At 48.1% G+C, this 15,092-nt stretch overlaps 1 protein-coding gene across 7 annotated transcripts in view; it reads left to right on the top strand.

The window, feature by feature from the left end:
• ATP11B (ATPase phospholipid transporting 11B (putative)) overlaps positions 1–15,092 on the top strand; it is a 1,683,501-nt gene that overhangs the window by 1,024,941 nt on the left and 643,468 nt on the right. The window lies entirely within an intron of this gene.

Genomic DNA, 15,092 nt, shown 5'->3' with positions numbered 1-15,092 from the left:
AGGATAACAGTCTTTGGATAACTTGGTCAGGGAAATGTGTCTACGCTTTCTCCCCTCCTCCCCCCGATTCCTCTGCTCAACGGGATAGTGCAAAAGATGTACTAAGAGCCAGTCAAGATGATTCTGGTGGTTCCGATGTGGGGCACCCAACCTTGGTTCTCCCATCTCATGGCAATGTCAGTCTCCCCTCCCAGAAAGCTACCGTGCCCTTACAACATGCTGTCGCAAGACCAGGGGGGGACACTATATCCATGCCCTCAAACTCTCAATTTAGCAGTTTGGAACCTGAGTTCATAGGGTTCGGGCACCTCCAACTCCATCAAAGATGTATGGACATACTCAGGGAAGCACGGAAACCTAACACCATGTATTTTTACTCCAGCAAATGGAAACGCTTTGTCATCTGGTGTAATGGCAAGAGCATCAATCCTATTGAATGCACACCAACACATATTGTCCTGTAGACTCACCACACTCACCTGTTAGATTCAGGCCTGTTTTTCCATTCTCTAAAGGTCCACTTAACCGCACACACCACGTTCCAGAAGAAGGTTTTGTGGTGGAAAATTCCAGTAATTAAAGCTTTTATGGAAGGGGTAAACAGACTTCATCCCCCTATTTCCCACCCAGCTCCCGGGTGGGACCTAAACGTTGAACTTACCAGACTAATGGGGCTACCCTTTGAACAAATGCACAAGGCTACCCTTAAAGCACTCGCATACAAGACTGCCTTCTTGGTGGCGATCACTTCAATAAGGAGAGTTAATGAACTGCAAGCCCTTTCAGTTCTGGGCCCATTTGTCACAATTCACAAGGCTAAGGTGGTCCTGCGCACTCACCCACGGTTTGTGCCTATATTTATTTCAAAGTTCCATGTGAAGCAGTCCATAGAACTACCCACTTATTTCCAGGACCCCACTAATGTGGCAGAAAGAAGCCTCCACACACTAGATGTGAGGAGAGCAGTGATCTATTATCTGGAAAAGACAAAACCACTAAGAAAAACAAAAACAAACCAGTTTTTCATTTCAGTGCCAGCTGGTAGAGAAGGGGACCCTGTCTCTAAATCAGCAATTTTTTTTAATATATATATTTTTTTATTTGTGTATATTCCGAATTGGAACTTTACAAATGATTTCTATTTGTGTTAATCAGTGCTTCTTAAGAGTGACCTGAGTCACGTTATCTTTTTCAGTGTCTGTTGTAAGATTTTAACAAGGGCTAGTTGCCATGTGGTCCTGTCGCCGGCAATCAGTCTCGCCCACCATTTGTCCTCATTCCACAATCTATCTTCAATCATAAACTCTTCGAGGTGAGCAGATCTTATTTGGTGGTTTTTTGGGCATGACAAAATCAAGTGGCGAATCGATTCGTTTTCTGCCCCGCATAGGCGGCACTCGCTCGTCGTTGATGTTCCTCTGATCTTCCGTATTTCATTTGTTTCTAGAAGATTTAGTCGTGCCCTGAGCAGGAAATTTTGTGCCGATCTGCTGTGTTATGCATTTTCGATATAGAAGGGATTTGATGTTGATTGTGCCCAGAAGGGATAGGATACTCAGTTTGTGCCTTATTGCCGGCATTGATGTAGATTTTGGCAGAGATAGTGCTGTCTTCCAAAAGATGCCTATCAGCTTTGGCCAGACTGATTTAGTTATCAAAGGCATCACCTCTGCGCCATATGTGATTGTGGGCACCACTTTCTTCTTGTAGAATTCCAGAACTGGAATAGATGAACATTTTCCAAATTTCATATCTATTGCCTTTCCTTGCACCGCTAGCTTTTTTGTTTTGCGTTTTAAGGAATCTTGCATAGAGTTTTCATGTTTCGAGCTGTCGATTGATACTCCAAGGTACTTGAACTCTTTTATTTTTTCGATCACAACTTCTTCTAAGAGCCATTTGTATTTTTCAGATCTGTTTGATGCTTTCTCCCATATCATTAATTTTGTTTTTTCTGCGTTGATTTTCAAGTTGTTTTCTCGGGTGGAAATCGACAAGTTGTTTAGTTGTCTCTGTAGTCCGATTTGAGTCTGGTCGAAAAGAATGAAATCATCCGCATACCAGAGTACTTATTTTTTGATTTGCCAGATTAGGTGGAAAAGTTTTGGTGAGGTCTTCAGATTCTGCAAGGAACAAGGCGGGGGCTAGATCAGCTATTTCAAAGTGGATCGTAAACTGCATCACACTATGTTACCCTCTTGCCAAGAGAAATATGCTCTTCACGCCTAGAGCGCACTCTACTCTGGGAACAGGGACTACCATAGCATATATTGAAAATGTTCCTCTTGAGTGAACTTGCAAAGCAGCAACTTAGAGTTCTGTAGACACCTTTACACAACACTACTGCCTAGATACACACTCTCGGTCCGATTCTCAGGCAGGACAAGCAGTGCTAAGACATAACTTTGCTACTGTTCCTTCACACATCCCACCACCATCTCGCTAGTCTATGTACAGCATGTGATTCTAAGCAGATTCACAAGCATCAGAAGACATGCATTACTCACCGTAATAGCATTTCTGATGATTGTTTCTGCTTAGATTCACACATGCCCACCCTTCCTCCCCTCATGGAGTAAAAGGAACATAGACATCTTGCACCTTCTCTCTTCTGTACTCATTCACGCTGACTACAAGGCACTCTCACAGCAGAAAAACACATGTGAGGGCTTTTGGGTACACTACACGTCACATTGGCGATAGTGTTAGTCACGCCCATGTCGACGTCCCCTTTTGTTGTCGAAATAAAGATGCAATACTCTGCGATTACCACTAGATGTCGGACTATATGCACAGCATGTGAATCTAAGCAGATACAATCCTCAGAAATTCTATTACGGTGAGTAGTGCATGTCCTATCCCACCCCCTAAGCGATTTCAGGTGAGGCCAATCCCCTTTGAGGTAATGTAGTGAATAAGGGGGGAGAGAACCGCACTATGAAACTTGGTGCGCAAGCACTATATCGCGAACAGCAGATGTATGGGATTAGGAGACGCATAGAAAGAAACAACATTTTGTAGTTATGGTGAGAACCCAGGCTTGCATAACCACACTGCACCGGCCAAGCTCCATGGAAAGATTTCACTATGCCCAACACCATTAAAGCAGAATTAACCTGTGCGGCCAGTTCCCACGGAGGTCTGCTTCCCCCCAGGTCCCTTTACTGTTGCAAACATTTTGTATCTTTCAGACGAATGCGCCCTGCAAGAGCGCGAGACAACCACAAGCTCTACACAGCGCCCGTTCATCACCACTAAGCTGCCAGCAGGCCTCTAACCCCCGACCCGCCAGCTCAAATCCAGCCCCACACCACTGACCTGACCCCTACAACCCTGCATTCCATGATAAGCAAGCGACCCCCTGTTCTAACACAAATCAAGTATCCATAAAAGATCGAAGTATGCACAACTGTTTTACCTCCAGCGTGAAATACATCCTTTGTAACACAAGGTACAGAGGTGGATAAATTAAAGATCAAACCCAGGGTGGAGACCTTGAGTGTAAGAGGTGGGGTATCAACGAAGCCCAGAATGTGTAGGTCAGTGTGACTGTCTTTCATCCTCCCTTCAACCTGGCACCAATTCCCGAGCCACCCATGTGCTTGCCACAGTGATATAGTAAGTAGGATTAGCATGTTAGTTTAGAAGCAACATTGTGTTTTATGAGTGTCCTGACCTTCGCCCTACAGCGAGATGAGCCCAGCTGACCCACATGGAGCCTGATAGAATGTGGAGAAACCAACCAATTGTAGCCTGGCATCCCCTATGGAGCAGGCCCATGTATATGGTCCCACCAATCAGTGGCACCAGTTTTTACTGTATGTGATGACACTACACAGCCTTTTAAGTTTCTGCTGTACTAAGATGCGCCAGAACGTTCTCATGCAGTAGAGTCCTTTGCTGATATTTGTATTCTGTAATATTAAACCTTGTTATCCTTGCAAAGCTATCTCCTGGCTTATTTACCTACAGGGTTGTATTCACTCTGGAGTGTGTGTAAAAAGGGACTTGCCTTCAATAGTGTGACAAATCCGATAGTCATCACTGATTCCTCAGTGGCAATCTCTTCCCACATGGCCAGGGGACGGTAGCTGCTACCTGATCCTGGAGGTAGCATTATGAGGGAGGATCATGCAGGAGGGGACGACTGATAACTCCATCGGACGAGACGTAGTATTTTCCCTCTCGTATGAAAATAAACCTGTGATGCATAAAATTCTGATCGCATACTATCACTCTAGTCAATATACCATTCATACCTCACACACATATAACCCCAACCTATCATCTCCTGTTTCTAATGTTTTCTTAAGGAAAAGTTCAGAACAATATAACTGTAGAAATTCTGGGAAATTCAACTCCCAAAAAGCCTCAAGTACTGAGACGAGGTAGAGGAGTTGATGCAGATTAAAGAGTACACCAATATGAATATGCGGACTAGGTGTTTTGAAAGATCACAAGTGCGCAGGACATTTAAAAATGCTCTCCGCACTTGAACTGCAGAGAGAGCAGGAGAAGGAAGCGGTATGAGAAATGATTGTACCTGAGGAGATTGAGAAGGCAGACTATTCCATACGGCAACTCGCAATTACCAGAGCTACTTAGCAGTGTGGCGCGGGACCAGGAGACACTCTGCAGGCATTGATGACAGAATACTGGCAGCAGAAGCAGAGATACCAGAGACGCTGTCATGCTGTGAGGCAGCAGTGTTTAGTCCCGGTCATGGAGAGAAGCCAGCGGGTGAGCTGGAAGCTGCCGGGAGAGCTAAAGGAAGGTCTGCAGAGTGACGGAGGCTGTCCCAGAGAGGAAGCTTCATCACAATGATGTGCCACGGGTCGAACACGCTACAAAACACTGTTGAGTATGCCCAAAGTCAGAAGGGACTCCGAGGCGTACCGATAGGCATGTAAACCAGCAAAACAAATACAAATATTTGAATACCGAGCAAATGAAGTACAAAAGCAGAACTTGAACAAGTCTTCCTATATCGGATGTCAATGTGGGGAAGGTTGTGGGGAGTATAACCCTAAAAAAATAAATTTCGAGGGGATTGGGTCCTCGGACGTATTCCATATCTATGACATGTAATCACCACAGCTGTGCTGCTTCGGAAACTTTTTTCGGCGTCCTGCGTCGCTGACGTCGATGCGCCGTCGTCGAGGGCCTCCTCCGACGTCCGACGTCATCCGATGTGATAAGTAGGACGCACGACGCCCGTAGCCTCAGTTCCGTTTTTTCCGCGAACGTGTTGCTTCGTGATTCTCGGTTCACGCCTCGACTCTTTGGAGTTCTGTTCTTCTCGGTTCTTCGAACCTGTTCGTTTTGTGCAAATCCTTCGTGTGAGGATGTCTTCTACTTCGTCTTCGACCCCGCGTCCGGGTTTCAAGAAGTGCGGGGAGTGTGGGTCCAAGATGTCGGTGACGGACTCGCACGACGCCTGCCTCTGGTGCCTCGGGGAGGCCCACGACACGGATGACTGTATCGACTGCCAGTCGCTCACGTCCAAAGCCTTACGCAAACGTAAGAAGAAGTTGTCGGTAGGTCGGGTGTCCAAGCCCAGGAAGTCGAAGTCTGCGGGGCTTTCGACGGATGATTCGAGGGGTGACTCTCCGCGTCATCGTCGGAAGTCTCGTGGGTCTCCTTCTAGGAGTCGGTCTCGCCACTCCTCTGCCTCTTCGAGGCGTTCTCGGAAGCGCCGACACCGGTCGTCTTCCAGGTCCTCCTCGGAGGACTCTGCCCGGCACGTCGCTTACCCCACCAGCCGTGCGACGCCGGAGGAATGGGCTTCCTTCGGGAAGAAAATGCTGGCGATTCTTGAGTCGCAGGGTAATAAGCCGTCCGCGCCCCCGAGTGGGGTCGGTCGTGTGAGGTCGAGAGACACCGCTCGCATGAGTGGTCGGCACGAGTCGCGGGAGAGGTCCCGTTCGGACAAGGAGACTCGTTCTCGCCGTACCCGTTCCAGGTCCCGGTCCTCGACGCGTTCGAGACCGTGTGCACCTGTGAAGTCTTCGAGGAAGACGTCGACGTCTGAGGCGTCGAGGGCGTCGACAGGCTTTCTCGAGGCTTCGAGGAAGTCGTCGAGGCCGTCGACGCTCGGGGCTCCTGCCTCGAGGGCTGTGTCGACACCGCCGATTCTGGAGGCGCTGCATCTGACGTCGACGCCGATTTCCTCGACGTCGACGCCGATCCTCTCGGCGCCGATGCCGGTTCTCTCGATGCTGGCGCCGATTCGCTCGATGCCATCGACGCCTTTCGTGACAGAGGTACCCCGGGGCACGGGTGGACCCCCTAGGAAGGCTCTGGTTAAGAGCAAGCACTCTAGGGTGCCTCCTTTTCGCCGCCTGGACTATATTTCAGAGGCGGATGAGGATTCTGATGGCCTGGTTCCTAGTCAGGTTCCGGATGACATTGTCTCGGGCCATAGTCAGTTTGACGAGTTGAGACAGTCACTGCATGATGCCAGTGGACTGGACACCTCTCCGGAGGTGGAGTTTTGTAGGCCTGAGCCTGGCTCTCATGCTGATTCCTCGTACCAGCGCCTTATGGCTAGGGTTTCGGAGTACTTGGGATGGTCTGCTCCCCCAGGGGAGTTTGTGCAGGATGATCTGATGGACATCCTTGATGTTGGTCCCCCAACTGACCCGGTTCTGCCGTTCCATTTGGCTTTACAGAGAAGGGTGGCGGCGGCTTGGACTGCTCCGGAGAGTCTCCCGGCGGTGGGCAGATCCTTGTCGCGAAAATACCATCCAGCCAGTGGCGACCCCTGCTACTTGACCAGGAACCCCACTCCGGAGAGTTTGGTGGTGCAGGCGGCCACGGCCACGGCCCCGGCGAAGCAGGCGTCGTACCCTACCATCCCTCCTGATAGGGACGACAAACGTTTTGATGGCTGGGCGAAGAAAGTGTTTTCTTCTGGTGGTATGGCGCTTCAGGCGGCCAACTCCATTTGTGCCTTGTCGCGTTTCACGCACACTTTGTGGAACTGTGTTGCGTTAGCAGCTGAACATATTCCCAAAGGGGACGAACGGGATGGTTTCCTTGCTATGGTCCAGGATGGTAAGGATGCCATGTGTGAGTCCGTTCAGTCGGGTTTGGACTTAGCTGAATGCGTCAGTAGGTCCATGGCGGCGAGCATTGTGATACGCAGGTTTGCGTGGTTGCGGAAGTCGGGGTTTGCTCCTGATGTGCAGTCCCGGCTCCTCAACATGCCCTTTGACGGTGAACACCTTTTTGGCAGCAAGGCTGACGAGAGCCTTGAGAGGTTGCAGACCTCAAAAGCTGCAGCGAAGTCGTTGGGCGCTGCAGTTCGCCAACCTCCGCCTTTTCGTCCTAGGGGACAGCAGTGGGGGGTGGTTCCTTTCGCTATTACTCATCCTTCAGTAAAGCGAGAGGAGCTGGCAGTCAAAGAGGCCAACGCAGGGGTACCAGAGGTGGACGACAGGGTACCCGTGGTGCCAAGGCCGCTCGGGCAGTTGCCTCTTTGCCCTCAGGTAACGCCGCAGCCGCTCCCACTCAGTCGTGAGGCCATGTCCCATGGTTCGCCGGTTGGGGGAAGGCTGGCGCAGCATCTTGTAGAGTGGCAAGCCATTACTTCAGATGTGTGGGTTCTGGAGATCATAACCCACGGCTACTGTCTTCCCTTTCGGCACAGGCCTCGCGACAATCCACCGGGGAACCTCTCTTTGCAGAGTCCGGATCCGCTCCTTGCGCAGGAAATTCAAGCCCTGCTGGAGAAAGGCGCCATAGAACTGGTGCCTGTGGCGGGGAGGAACAAGGGATGGTATTCCCCTTATTTTTTGATTTCGAAGAAAGACGGGGGATTGAGACCCATCATGGACTTGCGCGGTTTGAACAAACTCCTCAGGAAGGACAAGTTCAAGATGGTTACTCTCTCTCAAGTCCTCCAGGCCCTTCAGCTTCAGGACTGGTTGGTGTCACTCGACCTCAAGGATGCTTACTTCCATGTGCCGATCCATCCCAAGCACAAGAAGTACCTGAGGTTCGCGGTTGGCGACTCGCACTTTCAGTTTCGGGTCCTGCCGTTCGGATTGACCTCCGCCCGAGGGTTTTCACCAAGCTCATGGTGGTGGTGGCAGCGCATCTCAGGCAAGGGGGGATTCACGTCTACCCCTACCTGGACGATTGGTTGATCAGGGGGAGCTCTCCCGAGCAAGTCCTGGATCGTCTATTGGTCACCTGTCGCTCCCTTCACAGGCTGGGCTTCTCCCTCAATTTAAAAAGTCCCATTTGACGCCAACACAGCGGCTCCAGTACATCGGACCAGTGCTCGACACTTCCCTGGGGCAGTGTTTTCCTCCCCAGGTGAGGGCTCTTCACATTCAGCAGATGGTGCACAAGTTTCAGCATGCCCAGACGCTCCCAGCGTTCGAGTTCTTGAGGTTGCTCGGCCTCATGGCATCCTGCATTCTTCTGGTGCCAGAGGCTCGCCTGCGGATGAGATCTTTGCAGTGGGCACTCAAGACGCAATGGTCACAGTCCTCCGGCAGGATGTAGGACTCGATTCAGGTGCCGTCCTCGGTCGCCCGGGACCTTCTGTGGTGGGCCGTTGAAGGCAACTTGATGAAGGGGGCTCCATTTTGGCTTCCCTGGCCGGAGGTGACGATTGTGACGGATGCATCCCTCACGGGATGGGGAGCTCATGCCAACGGGCTGACAGTCAGCGGTCGTTGGTCTCCGTCGGAGTCCAGACTCCATATCAATCTGTTGGAGCTGAGGGCCGTCAGGCTAGCCCTGAAGGCTTTTCTGCCGTCTGTGCGAGGGAAGAATGTCCTGATCCTGACGGACAACACAGTGGTCATGCACTACCTCAACAAAAAGGGGGGGGCAGGGTCACTTCCTCTGTGCAGGGAGGCGATGCAGCTCGAGTTCTGGGCCATCCAGCAGGAAGTTTCGATCTCGGCAGTTCATCTGGCCGGAGCCGAAAACGTGACGGCGGACGCTCTGAGCAGGCAGAGCGCGATCTCTCACGAGTGGGAGTTGGCTCAGGAGATTCTCCTGGAGATCTTCGCCCTTTGGGGGACCCCTCAAGTGGATCTCTTCGCCTCCAGTGTGAACCGGAAGTGCGAAAGGTTTTGCCCCCGGGAATTTCCTCCAAAAGGAGCCTTAGGAGACGCGTTCGTGGTGGAGTGGTCGTTCCCGCTGCTGTACGCGTTTCCTCCAGTCCCCATCATCCCGCAAGTGCTGCGGAGGTTACGGAAGTTCGGTTCCCGGATGATCCTCATTGCCCCGGCGTGGGCTCGGAGGACGTGGTACCCGGACCTTCTCGACTTATCCATCTGCCCTCCACGTCGTCTTCCCTACCGAGACGATCTGCTCTCACGGGAGGGGGGTCAGGTTCTCCATCCAGAGAACAGATCCCTCAACCTTCACGCTTGGATTCTGAAAGGTTGAGGTATAAGGATTGGGACCTCCCTGAGGACGTGATGGAGGTGTTGCTTTCGGCCCAAAGGCCAGCAGCAAAGTCTCTGTACCGTTGCCGTTGGCGTAAGTTCTGCGACTGGTGCAGAGTTCAGAATGTGGATCCTTTTGCATGTGACATCCCCATGGTTCTGTCCTTTTTACTTTCTTTGGCCCACAGGGGCTTGCAAGTGGGTACCGTTAAAGGTTACCTGGCGGCGCTGTCCATCTTTAAGCGCTCGTCTGAAGAGTGTTCTTACTTTAAAATCCCTTTACTTTCACAGTTTCTGAAAGGGCTCATTAATGTGTCCCCTCCGTCACCTTTCCTGGTGCCCGGTTCGGATTTAAACCTTGTTCTTAAGTTTCTTATGGGTGCTCCGTTTGAGCCTTTACATTCTTGCCCTTTGAGGCTGTTAACTCTGAAAACTGTGTTTTTAGTTGCGGGTACTTCCGCTCGCAGAGTGAGTGAGTTACAGGCACTTTCAGTTAAGCCTCCCTTCACTGTATTTCACAAGGACAGGGTTGTCCTTAGAGTTCGTCCTTCTTTTCTTCCGAAGGTAGTGATGGAATTTCATTTGGCCCAGAAGGTTGTTCTTCCGGCATTCTATCCTCCTCCGCATCCTGGTAAGGAAGAGGAGAGGCTCCATAGGCTTGATCCTAGGAGAGCTTTAAGCTTTTATGTTTCACGCATGTCCCGGGTCAGAGTGGAAGATCAACTCTTTATTGGTTACGCTGGAAAGCGTTTGGGGCAAGCTGTGACGAAACAGACTTTGTCTCGCTGGATTATTTTGGCCATCTCGGAGTGCTACCGCTTGGCGGGTAAGGACCCATCGGCTGGCTTGCGGGCCCATTCTACCAGGGGTATGGCTGCGTCTACTGCCCTGCAGAGGGGTGTTCCTATTTTCAACATCTGTGATGCAGCCACCTGGGCTTCAGTACATACATTTGTACGTCACTATTCCCTCGATTCCATCCGAGCACAGGATCTGGCCTTTGGCAAGGCGGTCCTTTGCTCTGCTATTTGATTGGCTATTCTAAATCTTGATTCTAAATTCTTTCCCTCCTCCTTGCTCTGGTACTGCTTTGGGAGTCTGTCATAGATATGGAATACGTCGGAGGACCCAATCCCCTCGAAGAACAAGTTACTTTCTTACCTGGTAACGTTCTTTCGATGGGATGGTCCGACGACGTATTCCATATCGCTCCCGCCCTGCCTTCCCCGCTGCAGAATTTCTTTTGCGATTGCAGCTTACGTTCCGCAAGGCTTTGTGTCTGACTGGCAGTTGACTAGTGTCACACGTTCTGGGGGGAAAAAAACTACAACTGAGGCTACGGGCGTCGTGCGTCCTACTTATTGCATCGGATGACGTCGGACGTCGGAGGAGGCTCTCGACGACGGCGCATCGATGTCATCGACGCAGGATGCAGACGCCGAAAAAAGTTTCCGAAGCAGCACAGCTGTGGTGATTACATGTCATAGATATGGAATACGTCGTCGGACCATCCCATCGAAAGAACGTTACCAGGTAAGAAAGTAACTTGTTCATTAAAGGAATAAGAACAGTGGCTGAACTTTGAAGTCCCCATAAATGAGAGGTCAACGTGGGTAAAGTTGAAACGCAGCGTTTCTCCAAACACGGCAAGGGGGACCTGGAGAGTACAGAGGCAATTCGGAAGTTCCACACAGAGAAGCGGGTATGGGAACTAAGCGGACGGTATGCTTTTCTTAGACCATCAAGGTGCAGACACAACAGTGGGTTAACTAGACCGTGTGTGGCAGTCTTAATGTAGTACCTATACCATCTTTTGTAGGTAACGTTAACTGTCCGCCCATTAATGCTACGCTGACTACACGGCAGAGGAAGACAGCAAGATAGACCTCTGGAAACAAGCAATAAGGCTGAGCTTGCGCTCGCATCACTTACACACCACTCGGATTTGCCCTAGGTAATTGCCTTGTACTGCTTTCCATTTTTTTGCAAGTAGTAGTCAATTGTTCTGGAGATACGTGCTAGAAACCACATCAATTGATACCAGTTTCCAATTGGACCAACATCTAACCAATATTCTGCTAAAAGTGTTGAGCCTAGAAGTTTACACTTAAGGCACGGGGCGGTACAGAAAAATAGCGGGTAGTTGATTAGAGGCTTTGAGGGCAACTAGTAGTGTACAGTATCAATCTATGACTGACTCTGACGTTCGTATACATTTCTCGTTTTTTTAGTATTTTCGGTCTACAAAGAAGACCTCCAAACAAACACACGTGTTAAAGGAAACAAAACTTTAACCTTTCAAAATGGTACAAAACATTGATTTAGTCCCTAGGTAGGAGGCAATTAGTTGCACCAATTTGATGCTAATTGCCTTCCCTCTTCTTCTTTTCTTTCATTCTTATTTAGGTCTTTGAACTTTGTGCTTCCGCTCTCTCTATCTGGGTGTTATCTTTGACGCCTCTTTCATTTTCTTCTCACATGTCTACTATTTCTTGCTCCTGGCATTTCCAATTCTTTAATATCCAGAAGGCTTGTCGATTTCCTATTTGACGTTTCTAAAATTTGTATCTCCTCTTTAGTCTTTTCTTGTTTGTTCTATTTTGCCAGTCTTCTTCTTGGTCTTCCTGCATACCAGCTCGCTCCCCTTGGATCAATCTAGGACTCAACTGTTCTTGATCTCTGTGGCCTATCCCTTTGCAAATCTATTTCTCCAACTCTGCTTCCTTTACGTTGGTTATCTTTTGAATCCTGTCTACTTTTTTAGTTCTATTGATTCCCCTTCTTGTTCTCTCCATTCTCCATCTCTTTTCTTCTTGTCTGCCCCTCATCGTTCTCCTGCCGCCTATTGTTTTCACTCCTTTTCTTTACTTGCACCTAATCAGTGGAAGTTCCTCCCTCTTCCGCTCTGTTCTTTATCTGCTCTGTCTCTCTTTAAATCACTCCTTAGCAATCACTTTCTTTCTGATTGATTCCTTTGACACTTAACACATTTTGCAGTTTTATTTTTACTTGCCAAGCGATTTGACGTAAAGAGCTATATAAATACAACAAAATTAGAAAAATGTCTGAAATTGTAACCACTTTTTTTTTTTTTAAGACAGTGAACAGTGATATTTGGATGAGTCATAGGGGAGTGGGATCTCTTGTGATGCTTTTTCTTGTCTTTTCAGAAAACGTTCCATCATCCCTTCTTCCACTGACGCCCTTCTGTGTTACGCGCCCAAATTGGGAGGGGTCATCATGCCGTGCTTGTGGTAGAAGGTGAAAATGTTAGCAGCTCACTCCATAAAGTCCTTTGGAGGCATGAAATGACATGACCCGCAATGCTGCAGATCATTCCTCTCTTCCAGCCAATACAGAAAAATCATTTGGGGTCTGAGATAGACATCAGCCTGCCGCAATCTTAACATGGCTTGAGGCCGGAGGCCTTTGTAGTATTAGCAATGTCTTAACACAACACAGTTGTATTACTTCACTGTGTTTCTATTTGCTCATGGTATGACTTGGTTCAACTTTACGCAAAAAACAAAAAGAGAACAGGTCGGGCTAATTTAAAGACACCAAGGTTCAGCCCATACACTGCCAAAGGACAATCTCCTACTAAGGAACCAGAGTGCCTATTCTTTTCTTTCATCCACTGCTTAGTTTAACTAGGTCCGTGTACCAAATAGGTCCTGAGTCAAAAGTTCTATTTTATGAACATTCACTTTATGAATTCATCAAACACACATATGTTGTCAACAATTTCAACATATAAAATACATATTCCTACACATGACATATAAAGAAAGCCCCCATATACACAGTTATACAAAAACATTCAAAAATTCATCCTAAAATCACATAAAATGTGAAACCATATAAAAATAATCAATATAAAACACCCTTCCTATACAAAGCTAAAACACAGTGGTATAGTGTATCCCACAATGATTTTTACAGTACAATGATAATGTGCAACAATTGCTAATAAAGTGCAACTCAAAATGAGTGTTTGTTATAACAGAGCCGGATTTCACCTCTTACTTGAGGGTGTCTGGCTGGAAACAATCTGTTAACTAATGTCTCCCTTATTCAACCTATAGGGGACCAAAAATGCAATCTAATAGCTGTTAATCACACTGTTTATTTTCCAATGTGCAAGACCCAACATGTTTTGTCTATTTTAAAAAGATTGGAATTGTTTTTTGTAGACTTCTGCAGGGGAACCAACTTCTACTATTGGGGGCTAGACTAAAATGTCTTATACACCTTCATATGTCTAGTGTTTATTCCAATAAATACACTAGATTGCATCCCCAGCCTATGTAGGACAAGGGTATTGAAAAAAGTAGGTGGTAGGGATGAGATAAAAGAAGGCTGAGAGAGGAGAAGGAATTGTGGAAGCCGAAAGAAGAGAACCTCAGACTTGGAAGTTTTGAAGTGCAAGTAAGGATTAGATATCTAGGACTGCATAGAGAGCGGACAGGCTGAAAGGTTGGAGTAAAAGGAGTCCGGGAAAGGTGAGAAACTAAAATCTAGGTGTCATCGGCATAGAGGTCATATAAAAAGCCAATGGAGCAAATTTAAGCAAGAGGAATAGTGTAGAGGGGGTCTAAGCTTGAGCCTGGGGTCACGCCGTAAGAAAGAGGGTAGCTAGAAGAAGGGTGAACAACCCAGAAAACTAAACTGAAAAGGTGTGTTTAAAGAGGTAAGAGCGTAAGCCGTCTAGAACATAGTCACGAAAACCGCGATGACAACGAAAGGAGAGTAGAATAATGTGGTCAACCATGTCAAAAGCAGCCAACAGGTCTAGAAGGACAAGAAGAGGGGATGGTTTTGAATAACAAACAGAAAAGAGAGAATCAGACAGCAAAAAGGGCAGTTTCGGTTGAGTTACAAGACAAATACCTGATTGACATAAAGGAAGAAGTGCATTATTATTCACAAAGACTAAAACATGGGAATAGACAAGGCGACAAGCAGCTTAAAGGTGGAAGGTGCGAGACAGGATGGACATTGGAATGTCGGGGCGGATCAAGTGAGGTCTTTTACGGATGTGGAGAATGGAAACATGTTTATAGGCTGAGGGAAAAGTGGAGGAAAGCAACAAAGCATTGAAAAGTGCAGATGGGGACGGAAAGCAGAATAGACAATAGGTATTAAACCAGGAAGAGGGGTCAGAAGGAGCAGTTGTAGGTTGGGCTTTAAAGAGATATCAAAATCAGAGATAGAAAGAAAAGTAGACATTAAAGAGGAGGGAGAGAAAGAGTCAGAACGTGGTTGTGTAGTTGTAATAGATGAGCCAAGAAGAGTGATTTTCGAGGTGAAATAGTCAGCAAAGTCCTAGGCAGAGCAAGAGGAAGTGAAGCAGGATCAGGATTAGTGGGAGAATACGATTTAGGCTTTGGAATAGGCGACATGGATGAGAGGAGAGTGAGTCAAAAAGAGTGTTTAAGTATTGTTGTTTGGCAGAAAGAAGTAGTCGTAGGAAAAATGGAGGGAGGTTAACGGGAGGAAAGGGAGAACGATGAAGGAGCTCAAAGGTGTATGAAAAGCTAGAGGTAAAGAGACATGTAGCAGCGTCATCTGAAAGAGAGAAGTTATTAATTGATGGGGTAAGAGCGGTGAGTGAAAAGGGGACAGTAGAAACCTGAAATTAACAAAGATCACTATGTCAAATAGTGGAGAATGGAGAAAAAA

The sequence above is a fragment of the Ambystoma mexicanum genome, chromosome 10 (genome assembly GCF_040938575.1).
Source record: "Ambystoma mexicanum isolate Mex_15411 chromosome 10, UKY_AmexF1_1, whole genome shotgun sequence".
In the NCBI taxonomy this organism is placed as follows: domain Eukaryota; kingdom Metazoa; phylum Chordata; class Amphibia; order Caudata; family Ambystomatidae; genus Ambystoma; species Ambystoma mexicanum.
Note: the sequence above shows the minus strand (reverse complement) of the source record. Positions and strands in the feature narration are given on the sequence as shown.